The 13,825-nt window shown below is 37.5% G+C and overlaps 1 protein-coding gene across 8 annotated transcripts in view; it reads right to left on the bottom strand.

The window, feature by feature from the left end:
* tenm4 (teneurin transmembrane protein 4) overlaps nucleotides 1-13,825 on the bottom strand; it is a 163,804-nt gene that overhangs the window by 114,507 nt on the left and 35,472 nt on the right. The gene's annotated exons all lie outside the window — the stretch shown is intronic.

Genomic DNA, 13,825 nt, shown 5'->3' with positions numbered 1-13,825 from the left:
TTGGACCCATCTGAAGGCTGCAGGTATGCGTTGCTTCTGCAGTGTCTAATTTGAGTGGCACACGGTGAAATGTGATTATGCACACCACCACCGATAGTCTTGATTAAATCTTCCAAAATCAGAAGCAAGCATCTACTTCCGTGTCTACTATAGGAAATCTTTACTTACACTTTATGGAGCAAAAATCTAGTGTCTTTGCCAGTGTCTCTGCTAAACAAGAGTGGGTAAAAATAAAGGTACTTCAGCAGTATTAAAGCTTTACTTCTAGAAAAAAATGACTCACAAGTGTTCGTGCTTTTCAAACTAAGCTATCAAAACAAATTAATACAACAGTGACTGTTGTGAGTTTGCTGAGAAGCATTAAGGATATATTCTCTTCAAAGGAAAACAGCTGGCTTTATAAATAAGCCTATTATTCCAAACCAAATACAAATAATGGTCTATTAATTGAGTTTTATTTGCCTACAAGGTGCTTTGGCCACCAAGGTGCTTTAATTGGATAGTTAATAGCCTTTAAATTACCTGAGCATCTGCAATTCCCTTTTCAGCTTTCCAAGTTTTTCCCCCCTCATAACGTCTTGTTGCTTAAAGCTCGAGTGGCCATATTTACTGTGTTAACCATTTAGGATTAAGTTGTCCGGGGAATGTTGTGTGACACAAGGTCTTTAAAAAGACTGATAAAGAGCCGACTCCATTAATAAGGAAGTCTGATTCTTTTTTTTCTACTTGGGTGTTATCAAATGTATTCTCATTAACTATATCACATATTTTACTTTATAATGAATTTCGAGAATATGAAAATGTGGTGTTAATATTGCCATTGTGTCACTGACAATCTCAGAGATTCAGTAAAAATACAAGCAAAAGCAGGTGGAAATGTTACAAAAGATCAACAAAAAGCAATGTTTAAAAACCAACGCAGTTACAAAAATTAATTTGCTCATTTTTGTATTTCCAAAAATGTATATAATCTTTTAATGACCATATTATCCGTAATTTTTGCTGAATATAAACATTTTACATTTTCTTCTGACAAATATTTGTGAGGATAAGATCAATGGAAACAACAGATTTTGTAATAAGGCATGTAAAAAGTTATCAGGATTAGATTACAAGACTACAAGATGTATCTTGAATACTCATGTGTGCTCTGGTAATTTAACTAATCACAGTTCTACAGGCAATACGGCCAACAAGGCAGCTTAATTTTCTCTTGTGCATTATTATTAGAATTCCCAAATTGACATAATTGTGTTCTATGATACTGCTGCAAGCAACAACTAGCCTTTTGATAAAATTAACACTTGAAAAGTGATCTCACTTTAGGAAAAGAAAAAAAGAGAAAGAAAAGAAGTGTAAACAAAAGCAAATTTGCAGCTTAAGGGGACAGAGTCATAAAAGTAACTCACCAAAACCAAGCGATAAACCGTATTGTAAACATATGTGGTATATTTTTTTTTAACTGTGATACTACAAAGATCATCAAGCTCCTTTGCAATACTCAAGATTACACAAAACATGTCTGCTGTGTGACAACAAGACTTTGCTTATTGATTTGGTGCAATTCTATGTGACATCAAGTCCTCCTCCTTACCCCAACTCCACAATAGAACCATAGCCTCGCTTGCAGAGGAAGTGGGAAACAAGCTTTTATGAACCAGCATTGAAAAATTGATAAATATCTCTCTGATGGTGCCATTTACCTGTGAGGAATCAATATCATAATAACGAGAGTGAACCAAATGTATGATTGAAAATAAACTGTAAAAACACATAAATGTCTTTTTTCTTTATAGACGGGGCTAACCATTACTGAGAAAATGGAAATTATACTGTCTTGTAATAAAACAGTATGCCCACAGAAGAAACAATTCCATTTAAGACTTTCACCACTACACTTCTATCAGCACTTTAAGCAAAGCATCCATTACTTACAACAACTGTATGCTCTTAAAGAGACAAATGCTGAATTATAAATGGATGAAAAGAATAAATCCAGAAAACAAGAGAAAAAATCTCATCATCGATCATTAATGCAAATATCGTAGTAATAGCAGTAAAATGCTAGAAATAGTTAGTGATTTAGATCAAATGGGTAATTTTCATTAGTATATTTACAGGCAATGGGCCTAAGACTAATTTAACATCTTAGGCAGTTTTAATCTATTCATCCGCATGAGGAAGGAGGAGAATCTCTAACTAAGATAAAAAAAAAAATCAGCAGCATTAGCAGACAGCAGAAAAGACAGATGCATTCCAGGGTATCACCTAGGAAGATGAACAGGAGGCCAGAGTGTCTTAGATTAGAGATGGCATTTCCTCTCTGGGTTAGAACCACAGACTCTCTCCCCAGTCATCCTCTACCCACATCCCTGCTTGGCTGCTGCCACTCTCTTGCATCCAGTCCACTCTATTTTTCTGTGCTGGAAGGAAAAGAAGAAAACTTGTGTGCCCCGCTATCCAGCTGAAAGACACCATCTGTTCTTACTTTTCTGTGACAAACAGAGAAATGAATCAGACTCGGTATTTAAAACTGAAATCAACTGAGGAGACTTTTTTCTGTTCGAAGAGAAACCCTAAATCCCGCTGAACGGCAAGCTTCAACCTTTTTTGTGTTACCCTTAAGGAATGTTTTGACACCTAGAATAAACGGAGAACACAGTGTGCAGGCCAACTGAACATGCTGAGACAGCTAAGCTGATGCACCGTTTTGTTGTTGTTGTGTTTTTTAACTGAGCAAACGTTTTCAAGACTCCTTGGTCTTTAGGCCCAATCCCATTTCCCCCCCCCCCCCCCCCCCTTTTTTTTTTTTTTACAATTTACTTTGCTGGTCTTTTGAATCAGTGCTACTTCTGAGGCAGTCTGACATTGCTAAATCCCTCCATACAACCCCATTTAAGCATCCCCAGGGTTTTCTTTGTTCTAGGATGAAAAGTAAAGGTTCCAATCTCCTCACCTCTCACTGTTAACGACATCCTGCAGGCCTGTGATGGCTGTTTTCAAGGATCTCCTGGTCGACACAACTGTTCGCAAGTGACACTGTGACAAGACATCTTCTCTAACTGCACAGAAAAAGTGCAGTAAAAACAGGCTTATAAACGTATCACGCCCATTTGGAGAATCCTCAGCAGAGGATTCCAAACTTCAAAGTTGTGCACATGGTAATCTGCTTTAAATGGATGTTTCGCGGCCTCTATCATAGCTCGATCATCAACTGAGCCGACTTAAACCATGGCTGAAAAAACAATACTAATAGTGGATAATTATCAGCTTTTACTTCGTCTGCACAGGCTGCTCCATTCCCTCTTCCATCGCACAAAGAGGCTGGTGAATAAACACAATGGCATGAATAAATAATGATCCCACAATCCTCTTAAGGTCCCCGAATAGTGAGGGGGAAAAAAGACAAAAGTTTACTTTTGGTGTTTGAGAGCAAGCAGAGCCTGAAATTGTAAGCGACTCATTAGGGCTACATGTGGCTTGCCTCGGGCCTTGCTGAACAAAGATAACACCATCCCCATCCTGCCATTCCTCAGTGCATTCTAGGGCTTGCCTAATAAAATTCTAAAGTATACCCTTAAGAAAAAGCTACATTCCTAATAAAAGACAATAAAGAGCTTAAACACGGCCTCAAAAAACTGAAAACCTTTACATCTTCCAAATTTTCTTCTGGAATCCAAACTGTATAATACAGTAAAATTCTTTACTGAGAGGGACACATTTTACATGATTCCACCAGATGTTGTATATAGCCATCGGAGTAACACGCAGGCTTTCATGAAAGAGAGTACACCTCTGTTAAAACTGATATCCTCCTCTCATCATGCTCTCCAGATAGCTTACATAAAAGCCCACTGTTTTTCATTTCAGACACTTTGTCAGTGTTGAAGAATTGATTTGTGTGTGTGTTCAGCTCCCACTGAGTGCAAGACAGTTCAAAAGGCTATCTAAAATACATGCTGTCAAGCGGCTTATGTTTGTAAGTGCTTATATAATTCATAGCATGATAAAAGTTAAGCCACTAAGAGTCAGCAACATGGTCAGTAAGATTAGTTTATACCACAAGAAGTTAAACAAAGAGTAAAGAAATGTGGGCATAAATGTATTTTGAATTTGAAAACAATTTCGACCTTATATAAGTATATTCCAACCATCCAAGTACTTCTTATAATTCATCCAAGTATGTAGTTAACAATACTTGGTTGAATGTCAGTTGCAAGAATATTTTGTGCAGACAGAAAACACCTTTACTAAGGAACAATTGTTCACAGCAAGGAAAACTATTTTTATTGCAAATTTGGACTTGGACAACAGCACAAACATCAAGATTATTTTTAAATAATTTGTCAATCTAGTAGCAAAAAATTATAAGAATTTCCAATATTTTATATATTCTATTGTTGAGCATTGAGTCCTTTGTGTACAATTTTTCGTTTTACGTTTTGACACATTTGTAAGGGTTAAAAAGAATTATTTAAGAATTAAAATAAGACAACATTGAACAGTTTGTTTACCAACAATTATGGTGAATAACTACCAATTACAGACAAATGTTAAATAAGTGCAGTGGACGTCATGAACTTTAAAAAATGGGCCTTTTTATAAGGGATTGCCTCAAGCAAAACACTGGGAAAAAATGAATTAATTAATAATGAAAAACTGGAGAAAAAGAGGGGGATGGAAGCACAAACTGGTCGACGGTAGAGCCAATCTCGGAAGGGTCCCTGGTGGCCCACAACCATCCAACAGCCTCTACAGTAGAATTCCTGCAATGGGGGATGTGGTCCAGGCCCAGCCGGCAGTGGACTTGCAGCAAGCCAGCGACTGTCAGGCAGCTTTAAGCAGCCATTAATGAACCTTTGGAAGGTTCATTAATGGAAGCATTTTATGACTTTAACGTCTCAGCTTTGTTTTTGTTTTTTTTTTATTAGTTTTTTTTGTTTGCTTTTTAGAAACAGGTGAAACACTTAGGAAAAATGAACATACAGTAAAAACAATAATTGCTTTATCCCAGTTATCTTGTTCTCATAATTGTTGGAAGATAAAATCCTAATTGAAAATGAAACTGGATTAATTGCCCAGCCCTAGTATAATGTTACCTCAGTAATGTTACCTTGAGACATTTTAGTTCATATTAAACATACATTCTGTTACATAAAGGATGTTCTGAGCTAAACCGCAGGATAAGAATGGAGTCCAATAAATATTTAATGGATAAATATGAGCCATAAGCCTAATCTTTTTTCAGTCCTTTGTTTACTGCATTCTGGCTGTTACAGGTTGTATTATTATTCATGAAGCTGTCACTTTCTAGAATAAAATGAGACATTTACGGTTCTATCTTACTTCTATACTTTTCTTGGACGTGTACAGTGTGAAGAAAGCAGAACGTCTAGAAGTCAACTATGTGATAAGAAAAGGTACAATAAAGCTTTATTTATCCGAGATTAGGGAATATGTTTGCTACAGCAGTTAATATAATTTAATAATAATAACATCAACAGCACTAAGAAAAAGAAAAAGTAGAAGCAAAAAAGTTTTTAAAATGTCAATAAATGTTTAACTGAATTTTGGCAGTAGAGCTGAAACAGTCTGTCAAAGAAAGTCCGCCGTTGCCAGTCCAGTAAACGGTGAACAGTGTGGTCAGTATTATAAATTGGTATTTATTTTTTTCAGTGACCTCCTCTCGACCACAAATCTTCAAATATGTCCAATTTGTAGCCAATCACAGAGCCAGCTTTCTTGATCAGATTATCCATCTGTTAGTGTCACCAGCTCCAACGCAGTTCCCCCAGCAGACAAAGCAGGCTGAGCTCACCACAACAAACTTATAGAAAATCTTTTCCTGCCTCTCACTGTCTTTTAGCAAATGACAAAAGGGGCACACAAGACTTAAAGCTCAACTTAACACTATAACAATGTTAGGAAAATCAAAATATTCTTTTTTGTCCTCGCTTTTCCACTTCACTTTTGCAAAAGCGAACATAATATTATCGCAGCCATGCAACTGTTGTATGCTATAGAGTCACATAACTAGTGTAGCGTATAAATTTTTATAGTGGCTGTTTATCAGGCAGCTGACTGACAGAAGTCAATTTATTTTCTAGTACCTGATTAAGTTGTTCAACTTGACATTTTGAAAACATACTGCCTCAGGTTGCCATCCATACCTAAGCTAAATGGGAAAATGCGTCTGAACTACACTTACGCGGAACAAAATGGTAAAGGCGTTACACTTCCAACCTACTGTAAACAACAGACAGAGCTTAGCTAGTAAGAAACCAGTTTAAATCCTCTAAAAGTGCATCTATGCCAGAATTTGGTAATTCACACACTGCAAGACAGACAGATAGACTGCAGCTCTGGTGCGACCTACTGCAGAAGCTGGCAATTAATACAGTTGCGATAAGACTGGTGTTTCCAGTGTGACAGCAGTACTTTTGGGAAACCTCTGAAGGCAGAAGAAAAAAAACTGTAAAGCTTATATCCCAAACTATTTTCTTCAAAATTCACAGGCTGTGAAATTTTCACTGTGCCAAGCTATTTTCAATGAGAGATAAATAATCCAGGAAGAACATGAGCTGTCCAGCGCAATGAGTCTTTATGTGTGTGAAAATAATCTTATATTTAAGCATGCTAATCTTATTTTGAATCGCTCTGTATTGACAAATAATTATACTCACAAAGGACCATCTGAACTCACATCATTCCCGGGTAAGACTTTTAAAAGAAACACAAATTTAATAGACACGTTTCATCCGCATCCACTGAGACTCTTTTGGCTCTTTTCTTGTGTACTTTTATACATATACGATGAAATATGCATGAGAGTTCAATAAAAAAAAACATGATTTGATTTTGCATCTTAAATATAAGAAAGTGTTTTCTACCTTTGGATGATGAAGTGACAGAAACATATTTACATATTCAATTTCCATAGCTGGTGTTTACTGATAAATGTTAGATCAAGTAGGACTAAAAGTTCCATAGCTGAATTTGTGTCAGAGACCATACATATCAGAGGTGACTGCTAATGAGAAAATTCTCAGCATGAACATTTAATTTTTTTTTTATCTGAGACTGGGGCAACAGCACATTATGATCTCTGCTTCCTCAACCTCAATAACAACCCCTAATTGCTTTCGCAACGATAACCGATCATTCAGAGCTATCTGAAATTTTACTGCAAGGCTTCTAGAAAAGAGAAACATAAAAAGCATCAGATACAAGAGATTTGTAGATGTTTTGTTTTAATGGTATGTTACATATTTATATGATAGCATTGAGTAAGAAACTGTATTTAATACAGGATCCTTGAATCTGGACAGTAACTATTACTCGTGCACGGAAAAAGATTCAGAATATTGAATCAGTGCATTGCAGCTTATATTCCATTTTAAGAATGACTGTTCTCTGAAAATAACACAAGCATATAAAATAGGACTCTACATTAAATGGATATTGCTAAAAGAGGGACAGAAATTGTAACACTAGGTTTGGATAATCCTCCAAAGAGGAGGGCTCATCCTCCTTCATGTCGTGCTTTGAGGCCCCTGAGTCTCAGTGGTGGGCCCTGATGTGATGTTGGTTTAGACTGTCAGAGGCACTGGCAGGGAGTGGATAAGCAACCCCACAGATAACAGCTCAAAACTGTCCACAAGGGCCTATAAAACCCACCAAATTAGCCTGCAAATGAGCCAGCAAATATCTCTACTAATCCATGATCTGAGGAGAAACTCTGCCAAAAAAGTAAACAAATAAATAAGTTCATAAGAAATACTGGGGGTGGTGGCTGCTGTGAGCTAGGAAACCACTAGTGATTTCTTTGAAGCATCATTTCGCCTGATATTCTGCCGCTGCGATGCCCGTGACCATTTCAGAACAAGCTTCCATGTTGTGCTCGATGTGGTTGCAGTCAAATTACAGATCCCAGCATTACAGCAAAAACTCTCCTCTACAGCAAAGGATCACAGCCTCTATCACAGACGCCAAAAGTCAATGATGCCTCAAAATACCATTGTTTGACAACGATTCTGTTGTGTCTGCAGGAAAACCGATACAGCTAATAAACTACAATAGGACAGTGTAATTGTTCCTAAGGGTATTTGAAAAATAATATTCTATAAATATGTCACTGGTTTCATTGCTGAGCAAAAAAGATATCTGTTAGAGAGAAACAATCACAGTCTGTATCAATAGTTTATCATAGCCTTACTTTTTCTATCTTAATTCTTTTTAATTAGCCAATAAGAACCCACATTCATGATACAAACCTGTCAAACAAACAAAAAAATACTCCCGTAATGTTGTAAGCAAGCGCTATGAGTCCAGCCGTGTAATACAGAAAAAACGTGTCCAAATGAAAGGCTGATGTCACTTCACCCCCACAGGCTCCAATTTTATTCAGTTCAAAGTTAAAACACATCTTAAATGTGGAGTGTGCATCAAAGACATTTTCTCATATGATTCAGGGGGGTGTGGCCATTGACATCTATCTCTAGGCAGAGCGTACATTTGTAATGTGCTTCCTTATTCTCTGTAACCTTTCAAATTATTTCATTTAGATTTTTTCAGCTTCTCACTTCACCAAATCCTGGATTTTACTTTACGCAGGTCAAATTAAAAAACAACCCCCCCCTAAAAAAAAAAAAAAAACAGTACTGGATTTAACAAAAGAAAGTGGACTATTGTTAGGGCTGCGTCTCTGTAACACATACATTTTACAATCACCCTCAAGTGTAGGTGCTTCTTTATGCAATGGAATTGTGGCTTGGGCACAAGAATAATGACAGTGAATAGAAGCGAACAAAAGGCCTTTCAATGCGTGGATACAGGGGACAGGTTGATGTACTCCCCGCTCAAGTTCAAAACTGTGAGAGATTTGCTTTTCAAAGCTCCTCAGCCTTTTGGGGCTGTGACTTTTCTACGAGGAACACCTGTCCCTCACACTCAGTCATGCTATGTTCAAAGATTCAGTAACTGAGTATAGCCCTGGAGCTCTTAACCTCAATCTTTCAACAGTTCAAGGTTTCTTCAGTCTTGAACCCTTCAACATGCATCTAAAACCAGGTAGCAAGGGAACAAAATCATTGTCACCAAGGAGTTGGAGAATACTGTGTGAGTTTTGTTTCACAGTTTTTTATAACACTTACTAACACTAACTATGACTGCATGTATGGATCATCAGTGGAAGTCAGTAACAACATCTAAAGCAGACCAAAAAGAACATCTCGGTAGCAAAAACATCATAAGAATGCAGGAGCAGAGTGAATCTAGATAACAGACTGACCACATTTTATCTGCCAACTCACCATCAATAAATGCTGCACTTACCCAAGCTAAACGCATGATCAGCTCAGCAGATTATGTGCTTTGAAGGTATAAATGCTGATCACTGACTCATGTTATAATCAGAATAAAAAAAGAAAAGACTTAAAAAACACGACCACCGCTCATATTCAGGCCTTATTTTTGCATGCTACCTCAAATCACTCGTTTGTGGAGCAGCCTCTAAAGTGTGTTGTTGTGATAAAGATCATAGGAAAGGGAAGAAAAACTGGGGGGGGGGGGGGGAATGCTTTAGTATTTTGGATAATTATAAGATCAGAATATTCCTCTTCTTTAAAAAATGAACTTTAAATGCTCATTAAGTCCATTCTGTTTTAATGAAATTTCCTGTATACTGCACTCAAAAACAAATGAAATTGTTGGTTTAAAAGAATCCTCTTTAATTGGATACTGCACAAATAAGGTTTTTTTTTTGTTTTTGTTTTTTATAATTGAGTCAGTTGTGTTATTTCAGCAAAATACTGCATTCTGGCAAGTCAACTTAATGGCTTTTTATTGAGTCAATTCAACAATTGAGAGTAAAGTCCATTCTGTTCATAGTTCACGTGATGTCACAGCGATTTCACGCTGCCGTATTTGATCGGAGCCCATACACTGTGTAAGGTCACAGCTCTGTTAAATGGGTATTTACATGTACTGTGATTAAATATACAGAATGGAAGAAGTCATATTTTCTAGGTTAAGAACAGGTCATACGTGATTAAATTCAACTACCCGTGAAAAGAGAGTATCGGACCATGTATACCATATAGAAAGGGAAAAAAGCATGGAGCATGTGTTACTAAAAAGTAATGGATATAGGAGAGGTAGAGAAATCCTAAAAGTAAAATATATAAACAGGGGTGTGTGGGAGCTAAGTTTAGGTATTCTGTTGCAAGGGGTTGTTAGTGGTGGCACAGAAGCACTTCTGGGTTATTTTAAAGGAGAGAAAAATTGTAAACAGAACCTAAAAATAAAATGTGTAGTATTTGGGTGTGTATATTAGTGCTGCTTTCTAGGATGGGAACTCCCCATACTGCAGATAGCATTTTGGAGGGTGGTACTATTACTAGTACTTGGCAGTAATACAACTTATTGTTTGCTCAAAGAAGTAGTATGGACTAGTGTCTTATTTCAGTGAGATGCTCTAGCTCAAAAATCTGAGGTGCATATTTTTTCCCTTAAAAATGTTGTTGGTTTTGGTTATGAAACAGGGTGGTGATGGGATACTGAGGCAGAGCAGTGCAGAGTGTGTGTGACTGAATCTGTAGAGAACTGGGTGGGTTGCTCTCTGTGCAGAGCAGCGGGGGAACCGTAACTAAACTGAGAACAGTGTGGAGTACAGATCCAAGGAAATAAAGAGTTTTGTGCTCCATGCAACTGTCTTACTTAATTTTAGTTTGCTCTTTTCATCCATCCATCCATCCCCTCAAATGTAACTGTTTTCAATGCAAGACTAATCCATAAAAATAAGCTAATTTACTTAAGTTGCTATAATATACTCAAATCATTCATATATAATTTTTTGGAATTCAGCAAGTCCACATATCAGTGAGTTATTTAACACAGCTGCGGGACACAACTTGACACAACTTCTTTTTTACCCCCGTCCCAAAAAATACATTTATATAATGAAAACCTCTCTTAAGCTCAACAGAAGTGGCATCTGGCATCAGGACTGCTCATTTGTGTTGAAATCTTCTATTTTAAAAGGAAATCAGAAAACTTTTTTCAAATTATTATTAGTACTATTAGCATATAATTTTGATTTCACTCAGACACCCCCTCAAGGAAAGTTTCATTTAATAAAAGATTTAAAATCAGAGTGAATCCAGCGATTTCAGGAGTGTGTGGAGACAACACAAACCCCTACTAGTTGCTTGTGTGCTGCAGGCTATGGAGAGACTTTCACAAGAAGATTTCACCAAAGTATCATGAAGCTTTGCCCTGAAGCAATGCCTACAGTTACCAGGATTTCAGTAATGACCATTAATAATAAAATCAAATCAAATGAAATGAAATAATTAAAATAAAAAATTTTGCATATTCTTTATACCGGCATTAAATTTCTGTGAAATGATGTAACAAAGCGTATCATGAAATTGAACTTTACAGTAACATCAAGGCTCGGCTGCATAGTATATCTCCTCAATCGATACTGACAAGATCTCTCGGGAGGACGGAGAAAGGGAAAGCAAAATCAGTACACAACATAACTAACCACTCACTGGAACTAATTACATTTTGTCCTTTGAAAAATATCAGCATCAGTCACTCAAACATTTTCTATCAACAAGAACTGTGTAGACTTTAGCCACATTGTTTTTCTCCACAGGTTATGGAACACATGAATAACAATCCCTCGACAGGCTTTTGCGGCCATCTCCATTGCCGGTTCTTATGGTTACAGAAATGTAATAGCCCAGCCATGACAGTGGGGGAAAGTTGGATTAGAGAGCACATCTGGATAAGCCGTTATTGGGTAAAAACCAAGAACAGCAAGTCTCTCCCAAACCCAGCAGTCTGCCTGGCCCTTCTTGCAGTTTAAACTCTGTAAGATGTGCAATGACTCAGCAGTCGCTGGCTGCTGGAAGCATCCTCAAGGGACTCCCTAGGGACCGGAGGCAGCATGGATAGGATAAACACACATACCGGTACACACTGCATTTAAATGATATCCAATCCACAGTCAAGCACATGCATGTGCACACAGATGCACGCATATAAATGAGGTTTACAATGAGCACTGGAAATACTTATTTCTCCATTAAGTATCAAATGATAACAATAAAAATTTGCATGTCTGCGACACTACACTTATTTATTGAAACTAATCATGCAATTTGTTAAAACGGCAATCAAGATAAAGGCTAATATTACTGCGACATCTCAAATGGAATGAATCAGTGAAGCACACTATGATAAGGAAAGGTTTTTCTTCAGTGTAAAACTGACAACTGAATCACAGCATCGAGTAAATTGTTCCAAAATTGCTGTCACTTATTTGCATGCATTAAAACTAGGGTCAAGTAAGTCACATGTGAAGAAGGGGGGACTGCCCAGTGGCTTGAATACATTAAAGCAGAGTAAATGGTTTGTTGATTTAAAGAGATTAAAGCACACACAAGCAGACCTGCTCGATGGATTTTAATTAACTTGCCATATATAAATTGTATGTTATCAGGCATTACTGAATTAAATGCTGAATACAAGTGCTCTTTCTGCTTGGGTGAGTGGAATAAAAAGCTACTTAGAATCCCGATTGGGTCTCACAGACGCATGATGCTGCAGCTTCGGGTGCTCTGAATACATTCCAGCCTACCAACCCCTGAACAGTCAACCAAGAAGAGTCTCTTTAATTATATACAATGCTGGTAAAATCAAGTCCTTTGGCATCTCAGATGATCAAGCAGAGAGATGCCATGTTCTCTCCCTGAGTCATTCGGGCAAATGGATTCCACTTCCAAGAGTCATTTCTGTCAGTTATAATAAGAAGCTAATACATAATGTGACACACTCTGAAATGCAAAACTATTCACAAGGTTCTCTACAAGGCTGTGCAGGGGCAATTAGAATTTTGCCGCTAGGCCCTTGATGAGTTCCTCTTTCTGGGAAGTATCCTGGGAACAGTGTCATAAATCTACCCGTTAATATGCATGATTTAGGTTTGTTTCTAACTATGTATCGTTCTAAACAGACCTTAAACTTTACCATGTAGTACCTCTGTATCACAAAAAGCAAATTAAATGACAGAGTACCTCCAACCTATGAGAGCTTTTTCTTTCAGTTTACACACTGTCCAAAAAAATAGCAGGATGCAACAGAGTTTACTGACAAACAGGCACAGCGGGACTGAGCATCCAAATTTAATCTTCCAAACAGAATTCTGTAATATCACAACTTTACGGCTCTCGCTAATCTGCAATTTAACAAGTAGCTTCAGCAAAACTGTTATTCCCTTCCGGCGTTTTCTTTGTCGCAGGTAAAGTCAGGCTCTGGAATTGTAATACCCCTAAAAACACTTGAAATACTGTAGCATGCACAGATATATGTCTCCCTCCATTCACCTTTGACTCGGCTGACACACAATAGCACTACTGATAACATAACTGTAATTTCATTCAGCATTACATGTTTGAACTGGTAACTGATTCCTGAGAAAGACAGGAGCTGATTATACAGGGTCACCTGATGTATCAGAATGCCAATGTATTCTGTGCTCGCTGTAAAGAGCGAACACAGAATACAATACAGTGTGAAATGTATGTAATGAATAACATGATCCTTTGGCCAGTAATGCGCTGCTAATGTTTGTTAACCCTTGTTCCCGATCGCCAGCCATGACAAGTTGGGCCCACCCCCAGAGGTTGACACAATTTTGTTCCTTAGATTAATTAAATATGAGATCCCGGCTGTTTGAATCTGTATCTTTGAGCCTGTTACTGAACACCACCCCACAGCCCCCCTTTCACCCCAGCCATGATGATGACTGCTCTTT

This window comes from Rhamphochromis longiceps, linkage group LG14 (genome assembly GCF_057381845.1).
Source record: "Rhamphochromis longiceps isolate RC_006_pf linkage group LG14, R_longiceps_female_GT1.1, whole genome shotgun sequence".
In the NCBI taxonomy this organism is placed as follows: domain Eukaryota; kingdom Metazoa; phylum Chordata; class Actinopteri; order Cichliformes; family Cichlidae; genus Rhamphochromis; species Rhamphochromis longiceps.
The sequence above is the reverse complement of the archived record's forward strand: the minus strand, read 5'-3'. Positions and strand labels throughout refer to the sequence as shown.